The sequence below is a fragment of the Gopherus flavomarginatus genome, chromosome 3 (assembly GCF_025201925.1).
Source record: "Gopherus flavomarginatus isolate rGopFla2 chromosome 3, rGopFla2.mat.asm, whole genome shotgun sequence".
Taxonomy (NCBI): domain Eukaryota; kingdom Metazoa; phylum Chordata; order Testudines; family Testudinidae; genus Gopherus; species Gopherus flavomarginatus.
The window spans coordinates 177,280,008-177,292,842 of record NC_066619.1 but is presented as its reverse complement, the minus strand read 5'-3'; positions in this window follow the sequence as shown (position 1 = coordinate 177,292,842).

Genomic DNA, 12,835 nt, shown 5'->3' with positions numbered 1-12,835 from the left:
AAGTATGCTTCAAAATCTTAGGGCCCTCTGTCTACTTCAGTGCCAGGGAATGTAACTAGAATGTGTAATCACAAATATTAAACGTATTTGATCCCTGGCAATTAGCCATATTCTTGACATCCTGCAAGATCACAACTAGTCTTGCTTTAACACTTACTGAAGTCAGTCAGCTAGAGAATGACTTGGCATTGTGGCTCACCACACTAGCTTATGTTCTGGCTTTGGAACACAACTGCTGCTGTCTTGTTGCTTCTCCACTAAATGGACTGGATAATGGTGACAGCTAGAGCAAGGCATGGGCATATTTTTTGCATCTCTCTGTAGGACTGTATCTGGCACATGCTTGCTTAAATCACAGATGGGGAGAAGCATCTACAGAGGATGTGGAAAAAGCTAATGTACTTAATGCTTTTTTTGCCGCTGTATTCACGAACAAGATCATCTCTCAGACTACTGCACTGGGCAGCACAGTATGGGGAGGAGGTGACCAGCCCTCTGTGGAGAAAGAAGTGGTTCAGGACTATTTAGAAAAGCTGGACGAGCACAAGTCCCTGGGGCCGGATGCGCTGCATCCAAGAGTGCTAAAGGAGTTGGCGGATGTGATTGCAGAGCCATTGGCCATTATCTTTGAAAACTCATGGCAATTGGGGGAGGTCCCGGATGACTGGAAAAAGGCTAATCTAATACCCATCTTTAAAAAAGGAAGGAGGATCTGGGGAACTACAGGCCAGTCAGCCTCACCTCAGTCCCTGGAAAAAAAAATCATGGAACAGGTCCTCAAGGAATCAATTCTGAAGCACTTAGAGGAGAGGAAAGTGATCAAGAACAGTCAGCATGGATTCACCAAGGACAAATCATGCCTGACTAACCTAACTGCCTTCTGTGATGAGATAACTGGCTCTGCGGATGAGGGGAAAGCAGTGGATGTGTTACTCCTTGACTTTAGCAAAACTTTTGATATGGTATCCCACAGTATTCTTGCCAGCAAGTTAAAGAAATACAGGCTGGATAAATGGACTCTAAGGTAGATAGAAAGCTGGCTAGATCATCGGGTAGTGATCAGTGGCTTCATGTCTAGTTAGCAGCCTGTATCAAGTGGAGTGCCCCAAGGGTTGGTCCTGGGGCTGGTTTTGTTCAATACCTTCATTAGTGATCTGGAGGATGGTGTGGATAGCACCCTCAGCAAGTTTGCAGATGACACTAAACTGGGAGGAGTGGTAGATACAGGATACAGAGGGACCTAGATAAATAAGAGGATTAGAGAATTCTTTCCTGGGTGCTGGCTGGTGAGTCTTGCCCACATGCTCAGGGTTTAAGTGATCACCATATTTGGGGTCGAGAAGGAATTTTCCTCCAAGTCAGATTGGCAGAGGCCCTGGAGGTTTTTCACCTTCTTCTGCAGCGTGGGGCACAGGTCACTTGCTGGAGGATTCTCTGCACCTTGAGGTCTTTAAACCATGATTTGAGGACTTCAATAACTCAGACATTGGTTAAGGGTTTGTTATAGGAGTGGGTGGGTGAGACTCTGTGGCCTGCATTGTGCAGGAGGTCAGACTAGATGACTATAATGGTCTCTTCTGATAAATCTATGAATCTATGATTGGGCCAAAAGAAATCTGATAAGGTTCAACAAGGACAGGTGCAGAGTCCTGCACTTAGGACGGAAGAATCCCATTCACTGTTACAGACTAGGGACCGAATGGCTAGGCAGCAGTTCTGCAGAAAATGACCTGGGGGTTACAGTGAACGAGAAGCTGGATATGAGTCAACAGTGTGCCCTTGTTGCCAAGAAGGCTAATGGCATTTTAGACTGTATAAGTAGGAGCATTGCCAGCAAATTGAGGGAATGTGATCATCCCCTTCTATTCAGCACTGGTGAGGCTTCATCTGGAGTACTGTGTCCAGTTTTGGGCCCCACACTCTACAAGAAGGATGCGGAAAAATTGGAAAGAAAGAGTCCAGTGAAGGGCAACAAAAATGATTAGGAAGCTGGAGCACATGACTGATGAGGAAAGGCTGAGGGAACTGGGATTATTTAGTTTACAGAAGAGAAAAATCAGGGGGGGATTTGATAGCTGCATTCAAACTACCTGAAAGGGGATTCCAAAGAAGATGGATCTAGACTGGTCTCAGTGGTAGCAGATGACAGAACAAGGAGTAATGGTCTCAAGTTGCAGTGGGGGAGGTTTAGGTTGGATATTAGGAAACACTATTGCATTAGGAGGGTGGTGAAGCGCTGGAATGGGTTACCTAGGGAAGTGGTGGAATCTACTTCCTTAGAGGTTTAAGGTCATGCTTAACAAAGCCCTGGCTTGGATGATTTAGCAGGGGATTGGACTAGATGACCTCCTGAAGTCCCTTCCAACCCTGATATTCTATAACTCTTAAGTGGTCTTGAAAAAGCCTGAAGTTCGCTACACAAATCTGTAGCATCAATGTCTTTTGAATTTTCATGAGTCAGTGCTGACTCCAGCTTTATACAAAATTATCTTATCTGTTTTGCTGTTTTCTTTTGCAAGCTGTTGATATCATATAGAAAGCCAAATACTGACTCTACTGGCTGCACCTGTTTGAAATCTTTCATCAACCGAGTGACTAGCAGTATCAAGGACTGCAAAGTAAAAATTCACTTTGAACCTTTGTTTTGGGTTCTGAATGGGTGTGTCTCATCCTTCATGTGAAAACTGCTGTTTCTTTTGCCAAATGTGAACTGACTCTGGTTCAAATTCTGTTGAAAAGTCTATTTCTTCTGCAAGCTCGAGAGAATCTACCAGTGTTCTTTCAAACCCTTCATCCCTTCTGAATTCCTACAGAATATTTTGTTTGCTGCAGTTTTTGAATAGCAGAATGTATGTTCAAGTTCTTTTCTTGAAGCTGCCTACTAGTGAGGTTAATCTCAAAAGGATATTATACCACAAAATGAGTGACGTCACAAATTTGAACTCAAAGGCCATTTGCAAGAGCTTCTGAATGTGCTGTATTTGCAGATGATCCAGTAAAAGTAGTATCAGAAATTTCAGTTAGGGCATCATAAACATTTCCAAGTTCATAGCATCAATGTGACTCTCCCATCTTGTCTGAGTAAGTGGTTTCACAGTTAGAGAATTCACATGGTGAGTCAGAATCTCTGAACCATGTGTTGAGTCTAAAAAGAACACAAAACCAAACAAACAACAAACAAACACGTTGCACCAGGTCAAAGAAACTGCTTGCCTCCAAACTGCATCTAGCAATATCATTGACAACCAAATTCAGAAAATGCATACTGCAAGGAACGAAAAAGGCCCTAGGATTGATTTCCATCATTCTCCTTTGCACACCATTGTCTTTATCCTTCATATTACTCTCATTTTCTTAGCCTTGGCCATGTAAGTTTTCAACAGATAATGACATTGTTTCAAGCTCTTGTAGAATAAATGCTCCAGTTGCCTCCTTCAGCGGTACAAACCTCAAAAAAATGTTCCTTTATGAGCACTTCAACATTATCTTCATCTGCAGACTTTTCCATATCCACAAAATGAATGATCGTCATTTGTTCAACATGACTCACATCTAGCGTACAGTCCAGTATTATTGTAAAGTATTTTGCAGAATGGGCAGCTTCTACAATTCTCTTTTTAAATGGCATTTGCTAGGATCTGAATCAGTTCATTTTGCCTATTTTTTCCCTAAGTAATGAACCTGTGTTTCATGATCAGTTATTTTACGTAGATGCTCCTTCATGACTGGATCAAAAAACTAGGTATTCAACAAATTTTTTTTAAAAAACGTTTCCATTTACCAGGAGTGTATAGTTTTCCCATTCCTGCTGCAGCCGCAGTAGAACTCTCACTAAAGCAATCAGATGCTCTAATATTTGCTGCCAATCATCTTTTTTCCTTGATCATACGTAAGTTTCCCTTATTTTTCCTTTTTTCAATCATAATTCAAGTTCTCCATAATTTGAAAACATTCCAAATGTTCTGTTCTTCTTTCATGTGAAGAGAAAACTGAAGATGCTTTTCCAGTCCTTCAAACCATTTTCAGTAAGTGATGTACCAATAGCTTGATTTCTAAACAACTTGCAGCAAAAGCAAAACACAGTCTTTCAACATTGAATATTGTAACCAGTTTCGATGAATTTTCTTCCCTATTAAGGAGTTTCCTCTTGTAATGCTGAGTAGAGAATTTTCTTTTATTTCCATCCTTACGGAAGGGAAATTCATGAACTTGTCTGGTTCATGTTCCACGAGAATTTGCTGCACAGTCATCACATCTGCGCCATGAAGTTGGGTCCCCATACGGTAACTTGTTTGCAACTTCCTCAACCTTTCTTCCTTCTACTTAAATTTCTGCATGTCTCTCTGAAGGTGAATAAATTTTCTCCACTTCCATATCAGTCTGATATTTCTAGATGAAGGCAGCTCACAGCAAGTTTCCATCATCTTGATGTTCCAAACTGCTTCCATGCAGATGTGAGCTAACCTCCTCTCCAAGCAGAATTCCTTCGTCTGGATGCTGTGAACTGCTTCCATCTTTATTTGGAAGAAAGACGATATTTCACGAAGGATCCCTGCTGTTTTCCTTGGTCCTTTTCCTTCTCAGACTTTCATTTACGATACTCAACTCCTGAGGGCTCTCTTTTTCCTCTTTCTGCCATGTGGCATTTGAATATTGTTATGTACTAACTGTGCTCCCGACTGCAAGCATTATAGTGTTAAGGATGGCTGACACACCACATGGTTGGAGATTTAAACCACATTGCAGCTATCCCAAATGTCTTTTCACTGCTTAAAGGTTCAATTAGTAACATACACTCACTTACCTATTAAAACAGTTAGTTTCAACATTTACAACGAAACAAAATGTCCTTTTTTGATGTTATAACCCAACACTGGTTGTTTGGAAAGTAATCCTCTTCCTCACAGTTGGTTATTTGGACTGTGATGTCACCACTTTTGTAGTCTATTAAGCGTTAACACTGTTATTTTTCTTTCATGGACCTTATTTACTACATGTGAACCAGTTATAACAAAGAAAAGTTCATAATTATACAGCCCGATAATAACTCTAAGGTTTAATAATGCTTAAAGATACTCACATTTTGAATTTATAATGCTGAAGTACATTATTCTTTATTCTTTGGCACCAAGAAACACAATTTTCCCACAGTATTTGCTCAATTCTTAACCATCTACCCGTGACATATGTTAAATGACCATTTGACATGTAACAACTTGCAATATCTCCGCTCTACATGAATTTCTGGCTTTGTGACCTTGCGTGTCACTAGCATTGCAGCGCTTGCCGCTGGCAGATGTGTTTCACTGTGGATGAGTTATTGCTTATCAAAATTGCAGAGCAAATCATCTTGACCCTATGTTGCAAATTGAAAAAAAAATCACTAAAATATTTATTTTTGCAGTAAATAAAACATTTGACATTAATAAATTCTCAGAAATGTAGAGAAATTAATTATAATTCCTATTCCCCTCTGTACACGCACAGGAATTGAAATAATGACATCTTCGTTATTTTATTTGCATTTTTCCCCCCCATCTTTCTCACTTTTTCCCTCAAATTTGGCTCCTCATTTAACTTGGCATCCTAGGTGACTGCCTAGTTCACCTATATGGACGGGCCACCCCTGACATCATCTTATTATATAGTTAGACAACATCTTTTGATCTATTTCCCTGGTAAGAAATAGCCAAAAAAATTACCAAAAAAACATGCAAGACAGACTATTAAAATAGACTTGTTTCATACAATGATTTTACAGATAAGTTTTGTAAAAAGGATTTGAAGCTAAAGAAATGTCAGATTGTATAATGATGAACATTATGCCCCTTGAAAGCAATGATCTTATAAAGCTTTCAGATTTAAAAAAAAGTCTAACCAGAAGTTACTAATTAATAAAACAACAATTCATTGACTAAAACAAAAGTACTCAACGTGTTACAGAAATAAGACATTTGCATGATTTAAGCTAGGGTTCTCAACCTTTCTTTCTGAGGCCCCCCCCAAACATGCTATAAAAACTCCACAGCCCACATGTGCCACAACTAGTTTCCTGCATAGAAATGACAGGGCCAGTGTTAGGGGGAGGCAAGTAGGGCAGTTGTCTGGGAACCCACGCTACAGGTGTCCCCGCAATGCTACATTCCTCAGGCTTCAGCACCTTCTGGGTGGCAGGGCACTGGGGCCCAGGCTTCAGTCATATGCTGTGGGGCTTCGGCTTTCTAAAAACAGCTCGTGGCTCCCCATGGGGCCCCAGACCCCTGGATGAGAATCACTGATTTAAGCTATTCTTCCCCTAGACTACTGAGAATTAATGATCCAAAATGATCAATCCACTTTACAAATCAAATCTTCAGGACTTTGAATAGATTACTTTATGATAAGAGAGAAAAGTCAAACTCCAGGAGCAGAGGAGGATAACTGTTGTAAAGCCTGTGCCAGAGCCACTGGACATTATTCTTTATCTATACTGGTAGGAAAAATCCATAACTAGGCACTTCTGTAGTTCTAATGACTACTTTCCAATTTGGTCGTGGTATCTAATGGTCTCATTTTTAAATATATAGAACAATTAACTTTTCTGCTGCCCTGTTGTGTTACTTGATTGCATTTAAAGTCAGAGGAGTTGAAAGCTAGGATGACATGCTATTATGATGCAGCCATGTGAAAGAGCTTAGTGGTATTTACGAAGCCTTGTTCCCTTCTTGACAAAAGTTATGGGATAACAATATGCTTGGACAGATTATGTTCCAGTTGAAAAAAAGGTCTTGTGTGGATTAGTATGGACTTAAGATAGAAAAATGCTCCATAGGGCATGCACGTTCGTATTTTTGTTCTTTTTGTGATTTACTTGAGCAAAGAATTCAGTCACTAAGCCCTCACCCTATTATGGGAGAAGAGAAAACTGGACTTGCAAACCATTTCCAGCTCTGAAAAAAATACATATCAGATTAAGAACATGTGTAATCGTGTATGTGCATTACAGGATTCAGAATAAAAAAAATCTTCCTTGGAATATATAAATTAGTAAACCACTAGGCTGCTTTGAATTGGTGCTATGCTGCTAGATGTACCATCACGCAATTTTTCTGCAACTGGATTGTGTTTTTTTTAAGTCTTCACATGGACATTAGCATCAAATCATACAGTTAGACAAGTATAGTAAGCTGTTCATCAGAGAGGACACTATGCATCACAGTGCAACACAGAAGGCTGCAGCTTCATATTTTATATAGTAATCTGAGGAAAAGCATTTCTTTAAAAACAGTGTGCAAATTTATAATTTTTGCAAGAATAAATATCATAGGGTCTACTTACCTCATTTAGATCAGGAGTAAATTAGTGGAATTACACCCGTGTGAAACTGCTATAAAGGAAGATGAAAATCAGGCCCACAAAAGCTATATTAAAAGATTTCAGTGTTAATCTCAACTGTTGGAGAAGATCACCATGGATCTGTACAGTCAAATCTAAAAGAACACATTTTCAGTAATGCAATAATGAAGTTGATTTTAGCCCTGTGGATATGTGATGATAATCTGGATATGCGATTGAATGTTAATTCACTGATAAAGATAATACTAGATTTTATTCCATTATCACTTTCCTTTTCCCCTCCCCTTTCTGCTTTTCTGTTATTTTTCTTCTTCACTTGTTAGTTGTGGTCTCTACTGAGGCATTTTAGATAAATTTTACATGAAAAAAAATGCTAAAGAACCATTCCACAAGATTGTTTCTGCCCTGCGTAATTTTAAAGATGGCATCTTTCCTAGCGCACTAACCTTGTAGTTCAGATCAGCTGGGACACTCAAGCTAACAATCCCTAGATTTGTCTGTCTGGGGAATAGGATGATCACCTTAGAAGGCCTTCAACTCTGGAATTCACTTTCCCTTGTTATCAGGCAGAACCCTTAGTTTGTTGACCCTCTGGGCATGTTGCAAAACCTATTTATTCACTCATGCTTTCCCCAAGAAGATAGGTAGAGTAGGAAAGCAACATTTCAACCAGGGTCTTCCTCAAAAGTGTTTTGCTTTAGTTGATAATACATGGGAAATCTCCTGGAAAAGTATTCTCTCCACCCACCCACAAAAATCCTCACCAATCAAGTACACGTATTTTCCCCTTCCCACATAAACATATCCCATTAGTTCCATACTCTCCCTGTTCCCAAACAATCCACAATCCAGGCAGTAGCTCTTGACCCATCATACTCATTCCAGAATAAGAGTGTGTCCACACAGGGTGGTATACTAGTATAAATTATAGTGGGATCATTTCCTTGTACAGGCAAGCAAAGGAGAACAAGAGTCTGCAGAACAAATCAGAAGCTTCATAAAATCTGAACTGAGTGCTGTGTAACTATTTAACACTGGATCTGTAATACTATTTTAATGTTATATACAATATCTTGTCATCTTATAGATGTCCCTGCAGAATACTTGGTTACGGTAGATCGCAAAAAAAGATAGAAGCTTTTGCTTTGATGCAGTACAACACAACATGGGTTTGAAGACTTCTTCTTGCAATCAAATCACAGTAATCAAATTAACTATGGTGAAGTTTACCAGGGAGTCCTATTGAAATTAAACAGGCTAGTACGCAACTTAGGGCCCAGTCTAACACCCATTTAAGTCAATGAGAGTTGGCTCAGGCACCCATTAAGACAAAAGTTTTAAGCAGTAAGTAACCTTCTGCCCAGAGCATTCCCTGCATATTTGTTAAAAAAAAAAAAGCCACAAACATTAAATTCCTTTAGATTTAATGAAAAGCACGAGGCATACTTGTGGCACCTTGGAGACTAACAAATTTATTTGAGCATAAGCTTTTGTGATCTCTAAGGTGCCATAAGTACACCTTGTTCTTTTTAGATTTAATGTTGCTATTTGCCGTGCAACTTTCTCCTTATAGAAGTTCCATTTTAATCAATGGATTGTCAAGACGACAATGCATCCTAGGCCGTTATGTAAGCAAGGCATGCGTCTGTCCTGTGCAATCATTCAGCTAGATGAAAGAGGCATAGGGTTTAGACATTTATAGCACAGTTTTAATCAATTAAATATTGAAAAACCTTGGCTCTTGTGAATGCATGCAAGAGGCCAGCATTGCCATCATACAGGAAGCCTATGAAACTGGAATCTGACTCTTGGTCACAGAAAGTGCTATTTATACCCATTGGACACCAATCAGATCACTGTGCAAGTGAACTGAGGTAAAATTTATTCAATTTCATCTTATGTAATAATTTCTCCGGAAAATGGATGGTGAGGTACATAGGCACTGACTTTGTCATTTGCCAGGGGTGCTCGACCTCCACTCTGAACTCACTCTACCCCTTTCCCCAAGGCCCCCCTGCCTCTTCCTGCCCATTCCGCTTCCTTCCCCAAGTGTACTCCACCATCACTCCTATCCCTTCCCCCCCCAAGCACCTCCTGCACACTGAATAGCTGGTCATGGCAGGCAGTAGGCACTGCGGGGGAAGTGGGAGGAGCTGATCGGCGGGGCTGCTGCTGGGTGCTCAGCACCCACTATGTTTTCCCCCATCCAGTTTCTCTCCACTGGAATCTGGCATCCAAACCCCCTGATTAATGACTGTAGTTCAGCTGAGGGTGATCAGTGTTTAATTTGCAATGAAAGAGGTGCCAACGTTCTAGCAAGTTTTTACTTTCATAACTTATTTGGCAAGCCCAGAAGTCCCAGGGCTATGAACTGCTAAGCCTAGGTGTGCCAGAGCTCAGCCCTGACAAGCCCTAGCACAAAACAAGCAATGACGGTGACTCCCTCAATCAGTTCTGATGCCCTTTACTCATACAATAAAGATAACATTTCATTACCCTCAAAATAAATAATGTTTTCACCCCTCAGCCACGAGGCCGAGGGGTGCTTTGTAACCCAACACCAGCCAAAATTGGTCATTTGGGCAACACATAGGGTTGCTAACCCTCCAGCAGTGTCCTGAAGTTTCCAGGAATTAAAGACTAATCTTTAATTAAAGACTATGTAATGTGATGAAACCTCCAGGAATACATCCAATCAAAACTGGCAACCCTAGCAACACAGTTCTGTTTGCTGGATACCGAGGCAGAATAGGTGTGTTTAGGAAAATATAGTCTGGTCCTAAAGCCTTCTACTGCCCTTCAATCCTCCCAACTGTTGGGGGACAGCTCATTCAGATCTTGCTTACAAATCTGAATTTGAAATTATTAGGTTGGCCAACATCATGAAAATGAATGTGCAGACATTGTCATAAAAAGTAACAGCTGTGTGAGGAAGCTAGTTTTTGCTCATACTTCTCAAACCTATTATGCTTTTTCAGGTACAAGTATTTGATCATACACTGTATATGCTTTTAAAGTATGTATTAATGTTTCAATTTCAATTCAAATTTTCAACTGACTAATCGGCAACAATGTTAAAAAATTAGTTTAGTTGACCACTGGGTTCGGGGGGGGGGTAATGGGGAAATTCAGGAGGAGGGCATAGGTAAATCGCTGGCCAATTTGTTTTTCCCTTGCCTACCTCCCCTTCTCTGTGCTTAGTTTGTGAGTATTTTGTGGTGGGGACTGTGCCTTCTTATATATATCTGGAAAATATTTACCCCACTGCGGGTGCTACTAGAAACAAATAGTTGTTGAAAGCAATGGGATTCCTGTGCTCAGAGGAGACCCAAAGGTAAAATAACCCATGCATTAGTATGTTTAAGTAAAAACATTAACCCTTCCTTGAGGCAGTTTAGTTAAAATGTAATTGTTATAAGGATCTTTCAGGGAACCCATCAAAAACCACCTTTCTACTGTACTAATCTGGATTACCTATGAACTAGCCAACAGTTCACAATCCATACATGGCAGCAGTGCTTTTTGTTTTTCTTACTCAGTTAGCTGCTGACTAATTGGCAGGGCTCCCAGATCATGCACAAAAGTATTTCCTAATTAGAATTTGGCAACTTATCAGAGAACAGGCTTGACTAGCAAAGCCAACTGTAAACTGCTGCCTGGCCTCCACAGCCAAGGAAAGAACTAGTGACACCCCTGGGATCTTCAGACACTTTCTTCAGGGCACCACTTATTGGTGGCACCAAGAATCTCCAGTAACACCCCTTCCTACAAACAAAACCATTCAACATATAGCCAACAGCTGAACAACTCCCCTAACGCAGGAGCTTCCTTGCTAAACCCTCCCTGCCCCTGGGAGCTCTTACCTCATCTTCCATAAGCAGTCAGCCAGCTTCCTCCAGCTCCCCTCTTCAACTGTGCTGTGTCAGCCTTGGTAGGACTCAGGTGCTCAACAGGCAATCATACAATTTATCCCAGCTGGGTCTGAAAACCCCCTCTACCAAGCCCAAAGGCCTGTTCTTAAAGGGTCTCTGCCTCAGAACAGGCCAGACTGGCTCTAGGCTGCCTAGCCCTTAAAGGGGCAGACCACCCTGCCATACCCACAACTGGCAGCATGTAGCGTTTACAAACAGGGATTTTCTGATGATGCCTTGATTTTATTTCCTTCTTTTCCTAGAAAGACTGAATTTGATTTACTAATGATTAGGAGTCCTCTGAACTAGAGTTCTCTCTCAAATCAGCTTTGAGGAGGTGGAAAATTACAACCACCAGCACACCCTATGTACTCATCTAGCTATTGAAATACAGATATGATGTGACATGCAGAATACCCACAACGGATGTATGGCTTATTGATTGTTCCCCATTATATGATTAACCCTGTAACATAAATGCCAGTAATAAAGAGAAAGAATTAAATAGTCATGTTGGTTCCAGAGAAACCCCAGACCTGAAATCAGGTGGCAAGACTCTTACCTCTGACTTCTGAAAGGACACAATAGCTTTCATCTTTTCTTAGGAATTTTCAATGTCATGCAAAACAATTTGGAAATCTACAAAAGAAAAATTAGTCAAGGTCAGCCAAGCAAGTATGACTGAACAGAAAAACTCCCATGTTTTACTCCTCTGGCAACACACACATGGGAAAAATAATTACTTTTGATACAGATTGAAAGAGGTATAAGTGAGAAAGGTTTTTATGATGTAAGTATAGAGATGGCATAAAACAATTCAAATATTCTTAGGATGCTGCATTAGGGCTGGTGGCCTCAAATATATCCTATCCAAGGTGATAAATTCAGGGCTGAGAGAGACAGTGTGAAAGAATTATTATACGGGGGGGGGGGGGGGAGAGAAACAAGCTGAAGGTACTGAGTCTTAAAGATATCTAAAGCTACGTAGTGAGTTGTAAATATATCTATCTACTACACTATCTGAGTTTTAGGCAACAGCAAACTGTAGAATGGTATTTTACCATCCAATCACCATATCAGCTAGTATTAATAAATATATCAAAATCCTAAGGAAAGTAGCATTTCTGCCCCACCTCTTCCTCACCCATTACTGCCTGCCCTCTTCTTCCCACACAACTCAACAACAAATCCAGTCTCCCTTCTGTGTCATTTCCTTCTACGAAGAGGTGTCCCTGTTTCTGTTCAGTTGTGTGCAGCAATGAATGGTGGACCATGTGGGCAGAGACTTTGCATGTGTAGAAGAGCAGTTCAGGGCTGGCTGGCGGTAATTGACCAATAGTCCCAAGACTGTTATGCCATCCCCTAGAAGTGGAGCCTTAGACAGACTCCTGCTGAGCCTGTGCCTGCTTAAGGCTGCCCCAGAAGGAATATTAGAGAGACAGTAACAAAACGTAAAACAGTCACAAGAAAAACAAGTAGCAATTCAAGTATTCTGCTCCCTTCGTGTCCATGACTATTGTTATTCTGTACTTCCAGCATTTGGCCTCTGCTGCTGAGACACTGTCAGGACCCATTAACCCAAGAGTCGC